The following is a 10,231-nucleotide window of genomic DNA, read 5'->3' as shown; positions in this document are numbered from 1 at the left end:
TCAAATATTTTTAACATATAACATTTATTTTACTGCGTTAATATTTAACATATTTAAACATATTTTTAAGTTGTTCTTATGAAGATCTAGCTCTCAAGTGAGGAGAGTGGGATGTATTTTATTTAATGGCTTGTCGGATGGATGATATTTTTAATCATCACCACTTACGTGGTCTGAGGGCTTCCCCTGTACTCTTGTCTGGGCAGCCGGCCTTCCCCAACCCAATGACAGAGACATTCAACCCAGCTCATCCAGTGACACTCCCACAGTTCCAACACCCCTTCCTATTCTCCTCACTTTGGCTGGTTTAACTCAGCTGTCCACGAGGGTGAGGGGAGCACCCAGCACTGGCCCTCCCCGCAGACCCCTGGGCCTCGAGCTGTCCATGGAGCGCTCAGCACCTAATCCTGGGCCCTCCAGCTGACCTCCCGTCTCCTGATGGCTCCCTTACAGCAGGCCCCTCTCCCCCAGATGCCCTGTTCCTGCAGGATGTGGTTGGAAGATGACCTACTTGTGCCACCCCAGAGGGAATGACCCTCTCCCCCAGCTTCAACTCAGTAATCCCCGGCCCCAGCGTGTACCCCTAGAACTGCAGCCAGGAGCTTGCAGCCCCAGGACTGACAGCTCCCACTGAATAGCACGGTTGCAATGGGCAACAAGGGGGTCCTCCAAATTTCCCCTAGGTGAGGTCTGCAGCCAGCTGACAGCTGTGCCTTGGTATCTTGACCAAGTCCAAAGTCCCCACATCTAGAGTTGGGGCCTTCCTTTCTGTATGAGCTTCCTACGGCTGCTGCAACAAATTACTGCAAACTTAGTGGCTTAAAACAACACAAATTGACTATCTGACAGTTCTGGAGGCAGAAGTCTGGAATAGACCTCCCTGAGCTAAAGTCAAGATGTTGGAAGGGCTGCTTCCTTCTGGGGGCTCTAGGGCAAAGCCATTTTCTTGCCTTTCCAGGTTTCTGGAAGCTTCCTGCATTCCTTGTTTCACAGCCCCCTTCAATCTTCAAAGCTAGCAATGGCATGTTGAGTCTTTCTCATAGTGTCATTGTAACTCTCTTCCCCGCCTTCCTCTTTTACCTAGCAGGACCAGCGGACGGATTTGGTGTGACCTGACTCGAGTCCTTTGCCCATCCCTGAACTGGGGCCAGGGAATGGGGTGGCATTGCTGGTTCAATTTGGGTCATATATGCGTCCATCGCTCCAACCAGCAGGGTGGGATGCAGCCCACAGCAGGAGCCCAGCGTTAGAGCAGGGGAAGAAGTTTTCCAAAGTCTCAGATGCTCTTCTGAATGGACAAAACAATAAATACCTACTACACATATTCATTACTTTAATCATAGAAAAATACTAAAAACATCACCCAGAATCTTGTCATCCCAAAACAACTGTCGTGAACACTATGGAATATTCCCTCCAAGTCTCTTTTTTCTAAGCACATGTTCATGTTGAATATAGTCCTACCATATTGTATAGACAATTTTGCATCCTGCTCTTTTTACTTGAAATTATAACAGAAGGATTTTCTCATGTTATTTCCTTTGACTCTGTGCCCTGCACAATCCACTTCCTTTCCCACTCAGCTCTTTGGCAGAAGACTTTGCAGACTACACAAATAACTGGAAGGAGTACGAGCTTTTTCAACTTGGGGGAATTGGAGCAAAGAGAGGAGAAAGAGGGATTAAAAGAACGAGCCTCTGTGACCCTCACGGAGCCGCTGAGATGAACAAATGACATATTCTAAGCAAGAGGGCCTTGGAAATGGCTATATTTATCAGAGCAATAGTCATTAATCTCCAAATGCATTTTTCCCAATTTTTTAAATAACGAGTCCACCAGACAGTATTGAGTGCCAGAAGAAGGATGTGCTCTCCTGCCACACGGTCCTGTGGGGAAAGGAGCAATGTCCCAGAGAACCCATGGATTTATTGTGGGTCGTGGGTGTAACAGGATTTTCCAGCTTCAGGTGAGGAGGAGATGCTATTCTGAGAGGTGCTGATAATACACGCATCCAAACCTGCAGGCTTTGAAGCTGCTTAATTGAAATTCACATCAAAACGGAATTCTGGTTTAGCTCAACTTGACTACTATGGATAATGAAAATAAATCCCTGGGTCACACAAGGATAGCGATGGAGGAGAGCTTGTTTGCGGGCTCCGAAACGACATTTCAACGGGAATTAAATTGTCTGCAGCTAACAGAACTAAATTTGCTGTCTTTCTCTGTCTTGGATTTTCTTTTTTCCCCCAGATAACACAGACAGGACCCAGGTATTGTCAGTGACTTAGAGAAGACAGTTTGTACACGCAGCCAAGTTTGGCCGTGGGCTTACTCGGCACCCAGTGGGCTCAGCTTTCCTTGAAGGACAGAGCCAAGGAAAGGTAGGTGCCTCATCCTCATCGCCTCCATTCCCCATCCTGTCTATCCTCTCCATCAACAGGTCTGCCAGTTCTCCCTCTAGATTCTCCTCTGCTACCACTCACAGCTGGCACACGCTCATGTCTCACCTGCACCCCTGCAGGTTAGCCTCACAGAGAAGGGGGACCTTGCAAAAACCGAAACGGCACGCACCATTCCCCTGCTCACTGACCTCCAGTGGCTTCCTGTCGCAGCGGGATCAAAACCCTCTCTCTTTACCATGGCCCATGGCCCATGGCCCTGCTGATGGAATCCCCTTCTGACACCCCTCACCTCCCTTTCCCTACACACTGCACCCAGCCACGCCTGCCTCCTTTCCAGTACCTGAACACCCCAAACTGGGTCCTGCCGCAGGGCCTTGGCACCTGAGCATGCCTCTGCCTGAGCTGCTTCTCATCGCACCAAGGACTCCTGGTTATTCAGCTCTTGACTCAAAGTCAAGATTTTCTTCAGTGAGGTTTCCCTGAATATTTCCTGTTTTATTTCCTTTCTAGCACATTCACTCTCGGAAGGAATCTTGGTTTTTTATTCATGCCAGCTTATCTTCTGTCTCCTCAACTCAAAGGAAGCTCCTTGAAAGCAGGAATGTTGTTGAATTCAGTCAACACTATTTATTAGGCACCTGCTGGGTACATAATAGATATTAGCTGAATGGAACAATGAACGAACATCCAATTCTGGAAGGACATGTTTTCTACTAGACAGGCAGAATGATATTTTGGAGTATCAGTTTCACATCAGTCAACGTCCCCCTGGTTTTCACCACTACCTTCCTGAGTATCACACTTGTCTTTGAGCTATGAAAGGATTCCCTTAACATTCATTAAGGTCAGGCGAGTGAAAGTCTTATTTCTAATAAGGGAAAGCAAAAGCATGAATTCAACTAAAATGTCAATTGCCCTAAGGTGTGAAAAATATTTTAAAATTCTCCACTTGCTCTTTTGTGGTAGTATCCTTTGTCAAAACCTTTTCTCCAAATTATATTCCTGCCTGATAAATGCAAGAAGAACGTTTTCCCAGAATACCATAAAACACGCCCAGCTGGATGGAGCTTATGAGTTTTAAGTGCCTTCCTAACTGGCAGTGTCTTGTGAACTGTAAGTAAACGTGCAGAGGGAGGAAGAGAGAAATCATTGATATACAGGGCTTGAAGATTGATAGCAAGAGAGAAAGGGCAAATTTAAATTTGGAGTCCAGAAGCTTTCTGAGAGGGAACGGATCAAGACCCCAAACCCTCCTCTCCCGGGGTCTAAATGCCTGAAGCCTACCAGGTGGGCTGGCTGGTCCTGGCCAATGTCTGATGGGGAAGCGCCCAAGCTTCTCCCAGCCTCACATTCCCATTTTCGGGAATAGACCCCACCCCTCTGGCCAGGGGTGGGCGAATGACCCATCTGGGCCAATCATAATCCTCCATCATCCAGACTACCATGATTGGTGCAGGGATGGTCACATGATACAGCCAGGCCAATCAGAGTCCTTCCTTGGAACCCTGCGGGCTGGAGCAGGAAGAGAAGAGTCTCCATGATCCCTGTGGACATCAGCTCACAGCGGTTTGAGATCGGTTCCGTGACGAAGCCTCTTTGCCGTTAGAAAGAGCAAAACGTTCGGGACAGACAGGAAGACACAGGAGCTGCAAAGTCCCCAGGGCACCTGGGCTCGGAGCAGAAGGTGCTGTGCCCACTCCGTAGGCCCTGAGCCACTGGGCTCTCCAGCAGTGGCAGCCCAGGGCCAGCCTTCCGCCTCCAGTCCCTGCAGCTTTCTTCTTCTCTGCCTGGGCTTTCTCCAGCAGGCACAACCCAAAAGCACAGGGACGCTCGGGTTCCCAGGACAGCCCTCAACCAGCAGGGGACGGGAGTTAGTGGATAAACGCCCCCAGCCTCCCCAGCCTGTACTGGAAGATTCTGAGGTTGGTCTCGTGGCTTCTCAGAGGGTCCCTGCTGGAGACCCCCAGGTGCCCAGCAGTAACTCATCACTCAGGCACATCTTCTTAGCTATTCTCACTTCCCTCTTCCTCTTTTCTCTTATGTCTTCACCTAGGATTTCTGGATACACCTTATGAATAAATGACCTGTGCCCACGTCCTTTTCTCAGGCTGAGGTTTCAGGGAACCCAGGCCAACCAGGAATGGCCAGGCTGTGGTCATCCTGAAAGCCATTTCGGTCTAAGTCCTTCTGGGGGCAGGGTTGCCTCAACCTAAAAATTACCTTTTTGCCTCAACTTATGGGATCGAATCGGGCTTCTGTCACTCTCAGATCAAGAATCCTGAGAAAGAACAGGTGGGCAAGTCACTGCCGACACGGCTTGGCGGGAAGCGGTTTCTTGCTCAGGGTTGCGGGATGCTGGACTCCCAACCTTGTCCGGGCTCATACATCCCCTTCCGAGGAAGTGAGTCTGAAGGGAGCAGCCCTGGGGGCGCCACCGGCTGAGCACAGCCTTGTGCAGGGAGGGACTGGCCATCCCTCCCACCAGGAGGAGCCTGTGCCCACAGAGGCAGCAGCAAGAGTGGGAGCCCGAGCCCCATGCACTAGGCCACGGTGACACATGCCCCACAGGGTGAGCAGGCGTCTCCCCAGTCCTCGGGCTCAGGCGGGGAGTGACACTCCTCCTGGGGCAACCAGCCGGACAAGGCGAGTCTAAGTGCCCTCCAATGGCAAGGCGACCGAGTCAAGAAGCAAAGGGACACATAGTCCCTCAGACCTGACAGTCCATGCCCACAGGTGGGTGGGCAGGGATGGAGCGGTACCCTGCGGGTCATTACTGGGCCTGGAGCCTACGTGCTAACTGCTGCGTCACCCATAAGAAGGACCATGGCTTTCGCCTCTGTGATGTCCAGCTGTAAAGCACTTTCACTCCCATTATCTAACTCTCAACCTAGACTCTAGAACACAGACTGTGAACATTCACAGAGGAGGATCTAAGGCTCTGGGAGGTGAGGTGTCTGCCAGCTCCCCATGGCCAGGGAGCATCTCTAGAAAGAGAAAGAAACTTCCAGACTCCAGGGCATGGTCAAGTCTTTCAAGTGCACAGAAGTAATTCACGCTTGGTTCTCTCATCGGCTGAATGCACACCTACAGACTGCAATTGGTGACCAAACGCACTAGACTTTACGGTTTATTTGTGTGAACTTTACTATTTAATTAGCTGCTTAAAAGTTGAGTTTAGAGAGGGACTCAGCTGCATGTACACCTGTAGGCACAAGTCCACCATTTGTTCATTCAGACAATCAACAAATAAACCCTAGGAATTTACTTGGATTAAGAGCCCAAAGTCTTCCTGAGATGTCATTTTTCAGTGCTTATTTCACTTTTGGTTGCTAGGAGATAAATTGGTTTTTTAAAAAAGCAATTTGCATAAAGACCAGGAAAGCATTTTAATAATGTCAATGTATAGCCAAATGGACTAAAGTGCTAAAGTGACTATTTTTCACTCGATAATTAAGCCTCCAAATTTAAATGTTATAAAAGAGATACGCGTGTATTCCGTGGAGGTCTATTCCACTTAGGTAGCTAATTATTTCTCAAGAACAACACTGAGTCATGTTAGACATCTTCTTGCTAATCTAATAATATTAAGCTACTGGGAGATGGTTCCTATCCTATCATATAATCAGGAACAGAAAGTGGGTAGAGTTTTAATTGCAGAATTGTGAGAAATTCATTTTTCTAATCACTAGCGCAAATCTGACAGTCTGTCCGGCAGCCAAGAACTAAATTAAAGGAGTTTTCTTTCCCTGATGCATATGCTGGAAATCTCACTAATTCACACCGATGGAGAGGAAGAGCCAGTCTGCTTTGATGAAAAATAACCACTGCGGGACTTACTTCATACTTTCAAAATTTTTCTTCCAAGTCTAAACAGAATCTTGAATCTGGCACAAAATAATCAGTATGAGGTGTTAGCCATTATTATTGTCTCAATACAGGTACATGGACTAGGAGAAACTTAGAAGTTCCTTCAAGTGGTACAGTAGATTGTTTGCAATATTTACAAGGAGAATCTGATCATTCTTCCCACCGCTGCACACAAGCCTCTCCACACCGTGACTGACCACTTCTCTTCGCCCGAGGACGGGGCTCTTTCTCCACCCTTGAATCTGGGCGGGCCCTGTGACTTGCTTTGACCAATAGGCTGGGGTGGAGACTACATTTTGTGAGCTTAGAGCCTTGGCCTTAACAGGCCTTGCAGCAGCTTCTGTTCTCTTGAAACGCTGCTGCCGCCATGTAATAAACCCCCACTGGTGCTGTGGAGGTGAAGGAGCACTTGGAGAGACACAGACCACACCAGCGGCCACACGTGTCAGGCTGCTTTGGACCAAACAGTCTCAGGAAAGCCGCCAGACCACTAGACCCACATGAAGGACTCCAGGCAAGACCAGCAGAGCTACCAGCTGAGCCCAGCCTATATTGCTGACCCACAGAACCATCAACAAACAAAACAGTTGTTTGAACCCACTAAGTTTTGGGGTAGTTTGTTAAGCAGCAATAGATAACTGGTACAAATGTTTTTTTTTAACAAATGTAGAAAATTCAGAAATAAAAGCACAAAAAAGAAAAATATCCCCCACAATCTTACCTCCAATGTTAACTACCATTAACATGTTGGTATTTTTCTTCCAGACTTTCTTTTCTGTTTGTGTTTGTTTTTTGCATGAATGGAAACATTTTAAGATTGTTTTATAAATGTGCTTTTTTACGCACCCAAGGTGAATGCTGTTCTGTGTCATAAAATAGTCTTCGTTCAGAGTCCTTTTATGTGATGGTCAATCAGGTACAGTCACAGAGGGGGAGACACAGGAGGGGCTCAGGGAGACAAAGTTTATCATACTGACAGGTCCTAGACACAGGAGGCATGGCCTGTGCAGGGCCACACGGGGAAGCACCAGGGTGGTCAGGAGACAGAAGGGCGGGAACGAAGGGAGAGCCGAGGCCGTGGGCTTTGTTGGAGCTTCCTCAGGAAAGGGAAGGTGGGGCAGGGGGAACAGCTTGGGACTGGCAAATTTGAACAATTTTGGCAGTCTTTGGGCTATGGGGGCAGTCTCTAGTTGTCTGGCACCTGGCCCTGGCATGAGTAGGGCAGAAGAATATTGCCTCCTGGGGTCTGCAGGCCCGACAGAGTCGGGGAGGCTGTGCACTGCTTGGTTGGCAAATCGAAGGTACACTTCCAGTGAGCCCTTCGCTGTCTGGAAGAAGTGGTGAGTCCTAGGAGGGGAAGTCTGTCCCCAGCCAAAAAGGTTCTTCAGATGTCAAAACATCGTAACATACAGAAAATAAATAAATATATAAACAATATAGTCTTCAACATTATTTTAAATAATGTCTTGACATGAGTCCTCTGGAAAATACAGCCTGAGGCAAGGATTAAAGTGCTCATACTTCATCTGGGAGGTGCAGGCCCAGGGCCCGGATAGTGAGAAGAAAAGGAAAGAAAAACACAAGGAAAAACACAAGCGCTGTCGTTTGATGAGTCACCATGCTGGCCGCAATTTCAGGACAAGCTGCAAATAGACCCAACAGGTCGCTCAACAGACATGTTCCCTCGTTGACTGCCATTTAAAATGTTTCTAATCTTTTGCTATTACAAAAAAACGCAGCAGCAAATAACTTTGTAAACATATCATTTCAGGCACACTTTATTTTAATTATCTAGGATAAATTTCTAGATATGGGATTGATGGATGGATCAAAGTGTATGGATATTTGCGATTTGGTAGATTGGGCTAGATTGCTCTCCATAGAGGTTATGCCAAATATGGTCCAACGGGAAGTACGCCCTTCTTCTCAGGGTGGTATTGAACTTTTCGATCTGTGCGTCTGATAGATGAAAAGTAGTATCTCAGTGCAGTTTTCATTTGATTTTTCATATGATGAGTGAGCCTCAGCATCCTTACATATATTTAAGACTCGTTAATATTGAACTACCCATTCGTGTTCTTTGCCTATTTCCATTAGATTATGTGTTGTGTATTTCTTTTAAGAACAGCAAGCTTACTGAATTCTCTTTTTAGTTCTAACAGTCTGTCAGTTGATCCTCTTGGATTTTCCAGGTAGACAGCTATAATACCTGCAAATAATTACCGCTTGGTCTTCTCCTTAGTAAAAGTCCCATCTACTGTTCTTATCTTCTTCTGTGCATCTATTTTTACATTGACTTGCAGTTTCCAGAACAGCATTAAATAATAGGGGTGGTAGTGGTCATCCTTGTCTTCTATCTGACTTTAATGTGAAGCATTTCACTAGTAAGTGTGTGATATTGGTTGACAGTTTCAAATAGATACTCTTTACCATTTGAAAAGAGTCTCCTTCTATTCCCACTTTACTGAGACTGTTAACTATGTTTTAAAATGTAATCAATATTGGATATGAGATATGATTCAGAATATATTCAGTTAATCATATTTTTTCATTGTCTTATGATAAATTATATTAATAGATTTCCTAATCCTGAACTATCCTTGCATTCCTGGAATGGTGTGCTATGCTTTTAACATAGTGCAAGACTCAATTGCCTAGTATTTTATTTAGGATGTCTGCATCCTGTATATATTCATATGAAGTTACCATTCAGTGTTCTTTTGTGTAATATCTTTGTAAAGTCCGGGTATCACAATCTATTAGATTGTTCTTGAGGCATCTTCATTTTTTTTTTTTTTCAAAGATTTTATTTTTTCCTTTTTCTCCCCAAAGCCCCCCGGTACATAGTTGTATATTCTTCGGTGTGGGTCCTTCTAGCTGTGGCATGTGGGACGCCGCCTCAGCGTGGTTTGATGAGCAGTGCCATGTCCGCGCCCAGGATTCGAACCAACGAAACACTGGGCCGCCTGCAGCGGAGCGTGCGAACTTAACCACTCGGCCATGGGGCCAGCCCCTGAGGCATCTTCATTTTTGAGCATCATTTTGCTTTTTCAAATCTGCATAATTAAGTCTCCTCTTTGACAACCGCAGTCGCTTGTCTGCAGAGCATCAGCAGAAAATCCACTTATGAGCATTGTACGACCTGGGGCAGATTTCTTAATCTCTCTCAGCCTCATTCTTCTCTTTTATTTAAAAAAGGAGGAGGGGGTAATAAGACTAGTGTCTCATGGTGGCGGTATTTTGTAAGCGTTAAATGAGATAATGTTTATAAAAGCCTTTAGCATAACGGCACAGAGTAAGTGCTCAAAATGTAGCAGATATTATTATTATTATCATCAGGCTAAAGGCCCTTCTTGATAACTAGCCCCATCTGATGGAAGCCCACATCAATAGCATACTTACTCAGTAAGTGCTTGCTGAATGCTCAGATAAGATGTTTGTGAAAATACATCGGAAATGAAAGCACTATACTGATGTTAGCTACCATCAGAACGATATTGTGTGATGAAGAAACGTTATGCACCTTGCGCGGATCTTTTGAACAATGTGGTTTACGGGAACACACTGTGACACAACCTAGAGATTCAGTATCTACAAATAGTGAGCAACCAGGACGTACAAAAGTGCTCAATAAATTGTTTATCGCACAGTTCCAACATGTCTTGCAGTCTTGTAAACATTAGTAACTTTAATGGAATCTGGTTTTCCCCACTTCTGGCCCAGAGGTAAGTAGCCTCACCAATGGACTTGGCCTGGGCCACACGACCCTCGAGAGACAGAAGAGCCCAGTGATCAGGAGCGTGGGTTCCAGGCGCGAGGGGGCTGGACTCTGAGCTCCTCACGTATGTGCGAGACTCGGGGCAAGCAAGTGGGTCTCTTCTCGGTGTCCTGTGTTCTTACCTGTAAAATGTGAAAGATGATCCTAGAAACTGACCCGTTTGGAACTGTGGGAACTAAAACAC

Source organism: Equus caballus, chromosome 1 (genome assembly GCF_041296265.1).
Source record: "Equus caballus isolate H_3958 breed thoroughbred chromosome 1, TB-T2T, whole genome shotgun sequence".
Classification (NCBI taxonomy): Eukaryota; Metazoa; Chordata; class Mammalia; order Perissodactyla; family Equidae; genus Equus; species Equus caballus.
This window is presented reverse-complemented; position numbering follows the sequence as displayed.